This window comes from Mustela erminea, chromosome 5 (assembly GCF_009829155.1).
Source record: "Mustela erminea isolate mMusErm1 chromosome 5, mMusErm1.Pri, whole genome shotgun sequence".
NCBI lineage: Eukaryota > Metazoa > Chordata > Mammalia > Carnivora > Mustelidae > Mustela > Mustela erminea.
The window spans coordinates 1,650,750-1,664,814 of NC_045618.1; the positions used below are offsets into that span (position 1 = coordinate 1,650,750).

Genomic DNA, 14,065 nt, shown 5'->3' on the forward strand with positions numbered 1-14,065 from the left:
AGGGCTTCGGGAAGGAGTCCCGGATGACCCACACGCGGCCCGTGGGCCTCCTCCCCGGCCGGCTGGCGGAGCACTTGGACCTCTGCCTGGGGCCCGCCGACACCACCGTGCCTTCCCGTGGGTCCTGAGCCCCATCTGTGACACGGTGGCCTCCCCGGTCCCCCTTGCTGTGCTGTGTACCAAGTGTTTGGGGTGTGACAGGAAGAAGGAGCGGGCTTCCCAAACAGTCCCCTCTGCTTCTGCACCTGCTTCGTGTCTAGCCTGCCGTGGCCCGCAGGCTCAGACGGTGAGGAAGTTCACCTCTCGTGAGGCGTGCTCGGAGCCCAAGGAAATGCCGACGTTGGGAAGATGACATTTTTTGCCCCAGCTGGTGTCATTGCCCTGCTGCCTTGAGTTTCAGACGGACGTCCGGCCTTGAGCCAGAGGCCACCGGCCTGCAGGCCTGTCTTCAGGGACTGTGCTCCGACCGGCTTGCTTCACCCCCAACGATCCGGGGCGGGGGGAGACTGGGGGGGATCTCTGCACATGAGGCCACGCGTCCACCCAGGGGACCCACGGTCCAACCCAGGGGAAGGGGGCACTGACCGGATCCGGCCCTCCCACGGGCCGTGCGGTGGGGAGGGGCTCCATGGCTGGAGCCGCTCATGCTCTAGGCTCCCTCTGCTGCAAGGCTGTCGGTGAGCCTCAGGCACAGCGCACCAGGGGCCTGAGGGGTTTGGGGGTTTGCGTCAGCATCTGCTGTGGCCAGGCCAGCACTGACCCCTCACCTGACAGCCCAGCCCGGCCACGAGCTCGTCCCCAACGGCCCTGCCCTTCTCACACGTCACTTGTGGGACACAGCGCATGTGTGTCTGTCTTGCCTTCATTTGAAAATCTCCAAAAGCTGCTTCGTCTGAATGGAGGCCCCCGACCCGCCAGGTGGCGGCTGCACCCTTGCTCTCTTGGTCTGTTCTGTCTGTGGTGCCCGCACACCTCCGTGCCCCCAGGGACCAGCTCTTGCTCCAGCGGGCGAGCCGAGGCCTGGTTGGACAGCACAGCCAGGAGAGCCCAAGCAGCAGCTGCAGATGTCGTCTGGCTCCTCGCTCCTGGGCCGGGCACAGCCGCTGCTCTGCGTCCTTCAGTGACGGTGCTCGAGGTCCCGCCACAGGCCAGGCGCTTTGCGAGGTCCTGGGGACCCTGGGGCTGGCTCGTCTGGCATGGGTCCTGCCCTGGTAGCTCACAGGCCAGGGGAGGGGACAGGCAGGCACGCAGGTACTGGCAGAACCTGGCGTCGGGGGTCAGCAGGGGGGCACAGGTAGGGAGGCTCCCGTCCACTGGGAGCGACACAGTCGGCTTCTCTCTCCTCCTCACTGTGGCCAGCCCTCATGGAGAGCCCCACAGGCAAGGAGGGGGTAACACCAGAGCTGAAATGCAGGCAGGACGGAGATGTAGGAATTTCCTAATTGAAAAAAATGTTTTGCAGGCACAGGGCTAGTGTGGGTGGGGGTTTGGGGTTTGAATAATGATCACAGTTCCCTTGGTGACTACTCGCTGCCTGCTGGGCTCTAGGAGTGGCCTCTATGTGCTTATGCTCTTTAATTTTTACGAGAACCCTGAGGAAGTGCTAGCTGTTACCATGCCTGTCAGAGGAGACCCTGAAGACCCGCGTAGTGCCGTCATGAGCCCAGGTCCCAGCCGCAAGCGGGACGGCTGTGCTGTGAGACCAGGTCTTCCTGATGCTCTCACCACAGTGCTCTGCTCACTGCCAGCGGGAGGGGACCTGGGCTGACCGCCCTGGGTGGCTCACCGGAGCTGGTGAGGGAGAGGGTTGAGTCTAATCCAGGCGTTGGGGCCTCATGGGCTAGGCAGGGAGTGTGGGCCCTGCTGTGCAGTGCACGGAACGTCACTGAAGGCCACTGAAGGTTCCTGCAGATCAGTCTGCACGTTGGAGTGAAGTGGGAGGAGGAGACTCACCCAGGGAGAAATCGTACCCAAATCAAGCCATGCCTTGCAGAGGGAGCGGATGCGGGAAGTGGGAAAAGCAGGTGTGGGCTGCGAGTGCGGCTGGCAGGGTTCGGGTCCACGATGGATTCCAGAGGCCCCGTGCCGAGGGGTGCACGAGACTGCCTCCCCTCACCAGTGCGAATGGGCGTGGAGACAACCTGGGCTTTAGATGCGGAGCGCAGAGATCAGCTGTATGGGCGTTGTCGTACGTCATCAGTGTTTCCAGAAGTTGGTCACCCACGCTTGGTCGGCCCTGTCGGCTCAGCCTCATCTCTGGACCGCGTTCCCTCCGCCGTCTTGTCTCCCTCACTGCTGGCCTGACCCTGCGGTCTCTCGCAGCAGGAGCGAGGGGGTGCGCCATGCCCAGTTCCTTCCCCGTCTGCACCATCCTCCCTGGGGCCTCCCCGCGGCTCCCCCGTGACTGCCCCGGGAGCTCCTGGGTCGTGGGGCTCCCTCTCCGGAGAGGCCTGAGACAGGCTTTTGTTTTCCTTTTCTGGCAGTCTGCTTCTCCGTTCTCCCGCTGCGCCGTTTGTAGGTTGTTTTGAGTGTATCCCTGGAATTCAGGACTTTCACTCACATGGCGTCCAGGGTTCGGGCTGTTTTCATTCCTCTCCGCTGGTGCTGGGCGGGCCCTCGCGCTCACACAGTGGGGTCTTTCCTTCCCACGGGGACGTTTGTCTGCACGGCCCCAGCCTGCTTCTCCGCCCGCTCCGCTCACACCCGCGGCCGCCTCCATCCCCCCGTCAGCTCCCCTCCGGCTTACATTGGTCAGAAACCTTTTCTTCCAAGTTCTCGGGGAGTTTCTCAGTCCGAATCCTCTATGTATGATGCCTGTTAAGTTTGTAAAACTCCGCAATGGTACGTTTCACACGAACTCAGCGCTTGCTGAACTAAGGCTGTGACCTTTCCGTAACTGTCATGTCCTCTTGCGTCAGGCAGGGTCATTGAGTTTGGGGGTTCCCCACTCCGTCTCCCCTTTTCCACATGCTGGTGTTTTCCCACGTGGCTCGCCCTCCGGAGGCCGCTGTGTGGTTGCCCGTTGCAAGGCTCGGGACTGCTTCCGTCACTGGCCATGCAGGTTCCAGTTCAATCTGTCAGGCCCTGGCAAGGGCAAAAGAGGAATGCTTCCCTTTCCTATCACCCGACCAAGGGTCCGTTTGCACCCAAGGACAGAAGTGGGGGCAGGAGATGACTGAGGTCACATAGGGCCCTGGTCAGACACACTGGCTTGCAGCCACCATGCTGCCTTCTGTGGGTTCAAGCCTGGCTCTCCCTCGTGATTTGCCCCCGTTCTGCACTAATCTCCAGCCACCGTAGCTCAAAGCGCATGGGTTGGCCTTACTGGGGCCCTTCCGCACACTCCCCTGTCCTTTCCCTTCAGACACAGGGGGCTTGTGTCTTGGTCCGCTCTTCCCTCAGTCCGGTCCTGCCCTAACCACGGACCCCCAGATTTCCTCACGCTTGCGAGTCAGCTTAGGGCAACCCTCCTGGTTTCCAGTACTGACATAGATTCTTCTAGCTCAGTCCCCGGTCACTTCCACTGTCATTTGTGAGGTTCAGGTAGTTACTCAAATGGTCTCTGTTCTTTTGATCTCCAGAGCTCTGCTTTGCAAAGTGAGGGGACCCATTTCTTTAGATTCACCAGCAGGAATGCACAAGTGCAGCATACCTGCAGGTCAGCGTCTCCCAAAATAGCTTGGGAGCTTGCACATCCCCAGAGATGCACCATGAAGCAAAGATCCTGTGCTCAGTGATGTGGGAAACTTCACGTTCTGTTTTCCCTTCCTGGAGAAGCATACTGAATGCTCTGTGTAGGCCCGAGTGATGAAACTTCGTTATCTTTGTTGAAACCATGCTTCCCAAGTGTATTTGGCCAGAGAAACCTTCTTTTTTTCCCTAAAACTTATTACTAGTCCTCAGAGAGTATCTTGGAAGCCTTTATGAGCGAGTGGCCCGAAGCACTTGCAGAGGGGCTTGTTTTCTTCCCTGCGTCTGGCACAGGGCACGGATATGTCTTAATTCATGTGAAGATGTCAGTCCAGGAGAGACTCCGTGCAGCGTTACTGCAGAACAGGCCAACTTCCCATGAGTGTCTGCACAGGGTTCGCGCAAGCCCGGGGAAGAGATGAACACACATTTCTGGCCAATGCCGGGGTTTTATCCCAAACAGCGGTTTCCAGTTACACACTTGTTTTGCATGACTCAGGATTTATTCAAACCTGGTGTTAGTGCAGCGAGTTTCCAAAGGAAAGGTAATTGAACGTGGGGCAAAATGAGCTTGTGACACTGATTAGGGAATGACAGGAATCTGTTAAAATGGCTGGAATTATCCCGTTCCTATTAAAACCCACTTGGATAAATGTTGTGGCTCCTGCCAGGAACCGTTCCCTCCTGACACCATTTCCTGGCGGCTCTGGCATCCCGCTGAGCAGCCCAGCACTAATACTAACCACATGGCACCATGGAGATCTGGCTCTCTGTGTCCCCCTGGCAGCCAGCGAGCTCCTTGAGAGAAGGCGCCGGGTCTCATGCTGAATCTCAGGGCAGCCCAGCCACGGCCACGGAGGAGGAGCTCACAAAGTGTATCAAACATGACAGAGGGCATGGATGAACTTGGACCTGGCCTTTGGACCCACAGAATGCCAGAGCCACAGAGAACCTCGCACGTCGCCTCGGGCCAGCCCCTCCTGCGTGCGGAGGTAGAACCAGAGTCCCACAAGACTCTGTCTCCGTGGACCCCAGCATCTCTCCCCCGCCCTCGACCCCAGAGGAAGCCTGTAGCCAAGCAGAGGCTACCTCTTTTGAAGAGTGCTGAGGATGGCACCGTCCACGTCCCAGGGCAAGCAGGAACTGGATGTACCGATTTCCAGGTGCTGGGCACTGTGCTCCGTGCTGGTGGACGTGTTCTCGCCCAGTGCACTGCAGCTCCATTTCACAGATCACGACTGTCCTTAGTCCTATTTCCTGAACCGCCAGGAGGCTGGAGGCTCTGCAGACAGCACGCAGGAGAGTCAGGATGCCGAGTCGAGGCTCTCATCCTCCAGTACTGGGGCCCTCATCACCGTCGAGACACTCTCTTCCCAACGACTTATCTTCTGGGGTGCCTGGCTGGCTCAGTCGGTAGACCACGCGGCTCCTGACCTCAGGGTCATGAGTTCGAGCCCCACGATGGGCATGGAGCCTACTTTAAACATAAACAAACAGACCCACCAAAGATGTGTCTTCTGTGATGTTGGTGTCAGCCACGAAGACCACTTTTCCCTGAAGCATCTTTCCTGGAACCAGTTTGGCTACTCGGGGCACTCACTGGGAGACCTCCGCAGCAGCCTGTCGTCTAAGACCCTGTCACCACCACTTCAAATATGAAGACAATCTGCGCCTCCCTGTATCGGGGGGCCTGGGGTAACCCGCAGAGTCAGCTGCTGTGCTCTGAGACGTGCTCTCCAGAGGATACACAGGCCTTCTTTTGCTCCTTGCTTAGGTCAAGGGCCATTTTCTAAGAGGCCCCATGGGGCCAGTACGCTGTAGGGAGAGACCAGAAGGGGATCTCAGCCAACCTGTAGCGGAAAATTACTGTATTCTGTCAAAAGTCTTTGCCCTTCCTGTCGTCCGGGAAGACGCCTCCTTGGATGAGCTGCACCCCCTGAGCCGATCTGGAGGTGTGCTTTCGCAGACAGGGGTCAACGGCACTGAAATTGGTGACCAGCGGGGAGCCTTCTGAGCTTTTCTGAAAAGGGGCTTGAAATTGGATGGAGGCGGTGCTTTGGTGGGGTGTGGACTCGGCGATAGTGTGGCCCACGGCTGGGGGAGGTGGGGTGGGAGGGGGTGGGGAGAGCACCGTGATGGGACAGGCGTGTGGAGGCCGCCCTGGGGGTGGAGGACAAAGGCCCGTGGGAGGAAGGAGCAGCCCTACTGGGGCAGTGGTCCCCGTGATGAAGGTGCCCTGGACGCAGCCAGGTCTCAGGGCCTGCAAGAGGCAGGTGGCCGCGGGCTTGGCTTGCGAAGAGCACGTCTTCCAAGGGCCGAGTGGAAGGGGCTCATCTGGCAGCCAGTTAGTTTGAGAAAGGGGAGCAGGGGCGAGTGGGGCCTGGTGTTCATGGGGGCAGACGATGGAGCAGAAAGCAGTGAGACACTGGGGAAGGTGAGGGGCGCGGGCAGAACCGGCGCAGGGCGGCCTGAGGGGCAGGCGGAGGGGAGCGGTGGGACTGGGGGTGCCAGCGAGCCCAGTGCTGTTAGGGTGGTGGGGGGAGCAGCACAGCCCCCAGCAGGACTGAGGCCGGGCGTGCCTTCTGCACCAGTGTGAGGTGTTGGATTCTAGAAGGCAGCTGGTGGGGTGCCTCGTTGTGTCTGTGAGAGCTGAAAGTCACCAAGAGCGCAATGTGGGGAATGCGAGAGGCTCAGTGTTCTTTGGCTTCCCTTGGAAAACAGCCCACTGCATTCCACTGAAACCCTCCCCCCTGCAAGGAAGGTGACAGGGCCTCAGTCCCACAGTGGGCGGGGTCACAGCCCCCTCCTCCCCTTATGGACAGTGAAGCTGAGGCCTAGAGAGGGGCTGCTGATGTGCCCCCTTTCCCTTTCTCCCAATGTCCTCCCTGCACCTCCCTGTGGCCTGAGTGGCTCGGCCCTTGCTGGCTAGCCTTTCATTTGCAGATCATGATTTATTGGAAACAAAGCTGTAGCTTCTGAGTCCAAGTATAAACAGAAGATACTCATTTATGACTGTCTTTTTAGACAAAAAATGATGCATGTAAATTGTCAAGATTTAGGAGCAGCTCATTTGGAAAGCAGTGTTGCAGTTCTGCCAGTTGTTTTAGAATTAAACTTCTAGCACCATGGGGTGCATTTTCTCTCAGTGTGGGGGGGTCAAAGGGTAGAGTTCTAACGTCTGGATCTAAGTACACCATGCGCATAGTCCTGGCATGTGGGAGAACAAGGCACCACCTCAGAAGACCTTCAGAGTATGCACAGCCCCCCTTTTCAAGTACCAGATGGCATGTGCTGGCCTTTATTTTTATCCTGGTGTCTTTATTTTCTTAAGAGAACTATGACAAAACTAACCCATCTCCATTAAGGAAATATAAAAGGTCTATAAAATCTTTGAAAACACAGTAAAATTCACCCACAAACCCATTTTTTTAAAAATCTTTAAAAGGTTATGAACTAAAAATAAGTCTCCCTTCCTGCCCAGGTCCCATCCTGAAGAACCAACTGATAACATCTCAGTGCTTCTTATTGTGTGTGTGTGTGTGTGTGTGTGTGTGTGTGTGTGTGTACAGTTGAAGCTCATGTATATTTTATTACATAGCCTGTTTTTAAACTTATCATGGGTATCATAAATGTGTTTCCAAGGTAGGACATGTAGTGCGACTTCCTTCTCTAAAGTGGCTGCACAGTAGCTCATCGCCATTCCTCAGATGGGAGCACTGAGGTGGTTTTTAGGTTGGGGCTCCTGCAGGGGATTCTTCAGTGAATGTCCTTGTGCACATTCTTGACCCACGAGTGCTGGTGTGTGTGCCGGGTCACCTCAGCATTGGAATAACAAAGCTATAAGTCCTTTTTCATAGAAACTGCCATATTTACCCTACAAGGCAGGATGGCAGTGTGTCTGTCTGTCCACATTCCCACCGACAATGATACCATTGTTTTGTAAGTTTTGCCAGTCTGATAGTGTAGGAGGGAAAGGATGTATTTCAAATTGGATTTTTTTTCTTAGCAAGGCTGAACGTCTTTCCCTGGGTATGTTGACTCTCTGTATTCCCCTGCAAGTTGCTTGTTCATGGTGTATGCCCATTTTCCTGTCAGGTGGTGTGTTTTCTTCATTGATTTAGAGGAGGTCTTTATAACGTTATGAATATTAAACCTTTGTTTATTGTATGTTGCAAGTATTTTCTTCTAGCCTGACATTTAGTTCCTGATTTTGTTTGTATTGTATTTTGCTGCATGGAGTGAATGAGGGACACAGAACAGGGTCTCATCTTTCCCTGCTGGTTCTGAGCTCTTGTGACAGACTTCCAGGGCTGGATACAATTCAGCAATGTCTTCAGGGCTTTTCAGCCCACTGCTACCCCCTGATGGTGTTTCATTGGTGGTTGCTTTAGTTTGTTTCTTTTTGCTCTCTGTAGGATTTGCTGCTGTCCAGTCCGTCTGATGGTGGCTGACACTACTTTCTTCCCGTGTGCCTCTTTTTATCCTGTCTCCAGCTGATCACAAATTGCAGGTTCTCATCCTTCATGGCCTAAACGACGACACACCCCACGTGCTGGCATCCTGCATTAAAGGGAATAAAACAGGCGATGGGTTGGGCCCTGGCAGCCTGTTTTGAGAGCAGAGTACGCACACTGTAGTGAATGGCCTCGGGACATCTGTGAGGGAAGCACAGAAACCTCGTTCTGGTTGCTGAGATGATAGTGAGAACTTTCCAGATGGATGAGGTGTGTGTAGGTTTTTGCCTTACATGCGAGACTCCCTGATGGCACGGGTGCTCAGAGCCCAGACGTCGGTGTAACCACACCAGAGTCACCACGACACCACGTGAAACTTCCCCCCACCCCCGGTGCCATCCAGAGCCATCCGTCCCCAGGGCCTGCCAGTCCCACCAGACAGACACACCCAATGCTCACCAGTCCTTGTCTATAAAGCCTTCCCCAGGGTTCCACCAACCTCCCAGGCACCTTATTGACATCCTGTCATGGCTACTATTACAGCTGGTTTGCATCTGTTTTCCCTGCTTCTGCGGTGCACCTGGAGGGCAAGGATCACGTCGTGCGCATTTCTGCGGTATATAAACCGCGGGCACGGGGCTTAAAGCATAGGAGCGAGCTGGCGAGTATTTGGTACCTAAGTCTCTCTTTGCATCTCCTGATCACGCACCCTGCAGCACCAATCTGGGAAGCTCCCAGATTTACCAATATCACTGTTTAACATTTTTATTTAATCATTACTGTTGAAAGAATGTATGAAACTTTATAACAAAACACTAAGTAAGAAAACAGAAATGGCAAATCGGTTTTGTTTTCAATTAGCAATAATCGCGCCTTGGATAAACCTCATTGGCTACGATACTGCCACTGCACAAAGCTAAATCGGTTTTGTTTTATGGCCCATTCTGGTGGACTGTTTTGGGTCTGCTTCTCTAATGAGTGGGGAAAAGCCCACGCACAGTTCGTGATGCTTGTGAGGGACACAGGAGGGCACTGTCTCAGCTCATGTGCAGCGTCTGTGTCATGGCTGACCCACTAGGAAGGGCAAAAGCAGACACAGAGTACCCATGGAAGGCACTATAGGCTGAACGGTGTTTTCCCAAAATTCATAGATTGAAGTCCTAAGCCCCAATATTTCAGAATTTGACCTCTTTGGATATAGAGTCCTTGCAGATGTAATTAGTTAAGTGAAAAAGAGGTCATACTGAAACACGGTGGGTTCCTGATCCCATATAACTGGTATCCTTATAAAAGGGCAAATCAACTATTGGTATAAAGGAATCTATCCTGAGTAACTTTTGGTGAAGGATAGAGATCAAATGAAACCCTAATTACAAACTATTTTGTAATTAGCAACCATGGCCCCACAACATCTCGAGACTTGGGGCACGTGGCTAAAACAGGGTTTAAAGAGAGCTGTGTCTCGAAATGCTTTCATTATTAAATGTGGGGAAATTAGGAATTTAACTTAAAAATTGAGAATTTAATTTATGCAAGTGGAATTTATTTGACCTATGAGCAAGGAAAAGAAAACAAAATGTCATGTGCAGACTAAGAAGATGCAGTTAATGAAGAAGGAAAAATGAAAAAATCTTATTTGGAAACAAAAGTATTGCCCTAATGATGCATAGTTCTTCATGAAGACTTGTAAAGGAGGAAACCTCTGACAATCTAATTCTAATTTTAAAAGAAGAAGAAGAAAAATAAATGCATGTTAAGAATGAAGAGATTTTTCAGAGAATATGTAAAAACTCAGGAACAAACTGTGGATAATTGAGATTTATGCACGTTAAGATTTTTAGGAAGAAACTAATTTCCGGGAAAATATGTAACCAGATTTGAATAAAGAAGAGAAAAAAAATCAAAGGTAGATTTAAAAAATTGTAAAAACTGGCAAAGAATTGCTCTCTACGGGGTACCAGGCCTGGAGGTTTTATGGGCAAATTATTTAAACACTTGCAGAGTAGAGGAAGATATGGAAAGTGTGCTGCTTTGTTTGTTCAAGTTAGTACGACTTTGGTACAAAATCTGCTAAGAGTATATTGAAAAAAAAAAAAAACAAAACCCAAAACTGTGAACCGAATTTCATTTGTCAGTATAAGACACTAAATACAAGTGTTAGCAAACCAAATGAATGGTTACACATAATGATTGCAAGACTAAGTGGCTTAACATTAGAAAATCTGCTAATGTAATTAATTAACCAAAGGAGAAAGCCTGTGTGACAAAAATTCATTTCAGTTAGTAAACTTTAAACATAAATATCTTTATAAACTAATAATAGAACTGGATTTCCTTAACAGAGACAGAAGGAATGCTGGAGCCGCCTATCAGCACCTGACAGAATGGGGACCGTTGGTCGTTGGTTGGGTCGGGTCTCCACTGGGGGCGGGGGGAGGGGTAAGGCTCGCTCTCACACTCACGCACCAACACTGTGTGACTTCTACCCACGGCCATAAAGAGGAGGGAAGAGGTGTAATTACTACTGAAAGGAAGAGAGGAAAGAACGGGACGATGAAATTACCATTTCATAAACAGTTTGCAGATGATGTGACGATCTCTCTGAAAAACCGAATCCAATCCGTGGAAGGTCTTCCCGAAGACTAAGAGCCATTTAGAAAATAAAAGAAGAAAATGAAGAAGAAAGAAAGAAAAGAAAAAAAAAATCACAATATGAAACATACCCTTTTTGGAGAGCAATGTTGCAGCGTATGTGTTAAAAATATTAACATGAGGGGTACCTGGGTGGCTCTGTCGTTAAGTGTCTGCCTTCAGCTCAGGTCATGATCCCAGGGTCCTGGGATCCAGCCCTGCATTGGGCTCCCTGCTCAGCGGGAGGCCTGCTTCTCCCTCTGCTGCTGCTCCCCCTGCTTGTGTGTGTGCTCTCTCTTTAAAACAAACAAACAAACAAAAATATATACATATATATATAAACTTGAAGTATATAAGAGCGCTTGAACTGCAGAATAATGTTGAGGGGCACGTGGGAGCCATTTATCTGGAGCATCAGGCATGGTCTTTGATACGAAGCTTTAACATTACAGACATTTTAGTTCATGCCAAGCCCGTGTGCAGATTTGCTACCATTTCAGTAATTGTGCCACTGACATTTCTTTCAAGTGAAAGTTAATTCTGAAATTCATATGGGCCAATAAATATAAAAATAGCCAACAAAATCCTGATAAGCAGAGTACTGAGGAAAAATTGCCATACCAAACCTAAAAATGTGTATGTTAAAGCCTGAATAATTAAAATGTGATAAATTGAACTTAAAAGTCAAATTATTGAACCAAAGACCTACAAGAGACCCAAGTCTCTTTAGAAATGTGCTGTGTGATGAAGGAAGCATTTCAGTTAGTGGGAAAAGGAAAAAATTAGTCAGCAGTACATCATTTGAGGACAACTGACTAATCGTTTGGGAAAACATGAAGTCAAACATATCAAAATAAATTTCAGATTTATTAAAGATAAATATGAAACTTTGAAACTACTCCTTGAAAATGTGGGTGAATATTTTCCATAACTGTAGGGTAGAGGTCATTTCAGAGAATGAACCCCAAAGGCAGGAACCAGAGAGTAAAAACAGTTTGGATTCTATGTACTTTAATCATATTCTATATAAAAACAAACAGAGAAAATACTTTATAGGAAACACACTTAGTAAGAAACTTGCCTGGGACCCATATATTCTTACTATGTAAGGAGAGTTTCAAAATTCGTGAGGGAAAAACCCCAGACAGATCTTTTGTACAGCAAATGCCTTCCCAGGCTGTCCATAAAGGAACAAATGGAAAACAAGTCTGAATCGGGTGAAATAAAAGAAAGGCAAATATAACCGATAGTCAAGTACCATATATGTTCTTCAAACCAGCGATTTCCCTTCCAGGAATTTGATAAGAAGGAAGCCCTCGTTACGCTCAGAGACTTTTCTGGAAGGATGTGTACGGTTGCACTACTGAGGCAAGCAGTGAGCTGGGGCACCACGTGTGGAGAACCATAGAGATGGGTCAGATGAAGGACGGTGCATCCGTAGGAAGAAAACGTGAAAGACAGATGTTCTAACACGTTGAAAGATTTTCCCAGCAAGTTCTACAGTTTCCAAAGCAGGTTACAAAACAATATAAGGGGGGGGGGGGAAAGCATCTCATTATATATATAGACACACAGTAAAGGGCATAAAGAGTATTAACATAATTAAAGTTAATTTTAACACTTTTCTTTTATTTTTCTAATTTCAACACTCACTCCAGAAAGACTGGACAGATGTATACCGAATTGTTGCCTTTGGTATACATATTTTTTTTCTTTTAAGATTTTATTTATTTATTTGACAGAGATCACAAGTAGGCAGAGAAGCAGAAAGAGAGGGGGAAGCAGGCTCCCTGCTGAGCAGAGAGCCTGATGCGGGGCTGGATCCCAGGACCCTGGGATCATGACCTGAGCCAAAGGCAGGGACTTTAACCCACTGAGCCACCTAGGAGCCTATATACATATATATATATTTTTTTTTTGATGGGACTTTGGAATAGCTTCTTACTGCCTTCAATGCCACCTTTCTTTTTCCCCCAAATCATTTTTTTAACCAGTTTTGTTGAGATATAATGAGCACATCTTCAAATCTTCAGTAAACCTGAACTTCCTTAAAGGACCGTGTTCTTTACATGCCTCTATCACCCACTTTGAGTGTTTCGTTATTTGGATTATGGTGCACCAAGATAGTTTTGCAGCTGTCAACAAAATTAGTTTTAGGATACTTCTGACACCGCAATAAGGAACTCCATACACAACGATGGCTAGTCCCCTTCGTCCCCAAGTTCTAGGCACCTGCTTTCCATATCTATGGGCGTGCATCGTCTGGACATTTCCTATAGACTCCTGGGGTGTGTGATCTTTCGTGTCTGCCTTTTTTCCCTCCCTGCAATGCTGTCGAGGTTCTCCCACGCTGTAGCACGAGTCACACTCCCTATTTGTGACTGGAGACCATTCCATTGTATGGAGTTACCCATTTTGCTCATCCACTCATCAGTGGGTTTTAGATGTTAGGGTTGTTTCCACTTTGGGGGGCTATTGTGAATAGAGCTGCCGTGAGCATTCCTGTACAGGTTTTGTGTGGGCAGATGTTTTTATTTCTCTTGGATGTACCACTTGGGGTGGAATGGCTGGGTCATATGGTGGGCCAGTGGTTAGCCTCATGACGGAGCTGCCAGACTGTTTTCCAGAGCCCTGGCGCCATTTTACATTCCTGCCAGTGATGTACGGAGCTCTAATTTCTCCACGTCTTTACCAACACTTGTTATTGCATGTTTTTCCTGTTGGAGTCATCGTGAGAGGTGTAAGGTGGTATCTCACTGTGGTTTTGATTTGCATTTCTTAGTGATTCATGATGCTGAGCATCTTTCCATGTGCTTATTAGTCATCTGTGTATCTTTTTTGGAGTAACATTCAGATCCTTTGCTCATTTTTACTTGGGAATATCTGTCTTTTTATTGCTGGGGCCTAAGTCAAAACTGTGTTTAGAGATCATGTATTACTTGAGAGTACTACACAAAGGACGCTTGAAAAATAAAGGAAATGCAGACATCCAGCTGATAACCTAAAGATCGCCCGGTACCACCCGGCCAGAGGCGGTGGGTCGGAATGGAGTGTGATCCTCATTCTTTCCTCCTGCTGACGCCCGTGCCCACCCCTTCCTCCCGCCACTCCTCTGCAGCTGCCTCCCACGTTCCCCGGCACTTAGATCTGGGCAGCGGCTCGCCAGGGGTGTGTCGAGGCCACCTAGACAGACATGTCCTCTAGCCTCATCCCATTCCTGGAGAAGTGGAGCCCAGTGTCCTGAGAGACACTGTGAGGTGTTGGGCAGCATGGAAGGCGCTTACCTCCCT

The 14,065-nt window shown here is 50.4% G+C and overlaps 1 protein-coding gene and 1 pseudogene across 6 annotated transcripts in view; one reads left to right on the top strand and one right to left on the bottom strand.

Annotated features, from left to right (window-relative positions):
* The window catches only part of ARNT2 (aryl hydrocarbon receptor nuclear translocator 2), a 142,634-nt gene that overhangs the window by 90,003 nt on the left and 38,566 nt on the right, over positions 1-14,065 (top strand). The gene's annotated exons all lie outside the window — the stretch shown is intronic.
* Positions 8,895-9,062, bottom strand: LOC116592060 (annotated as a pseudogene).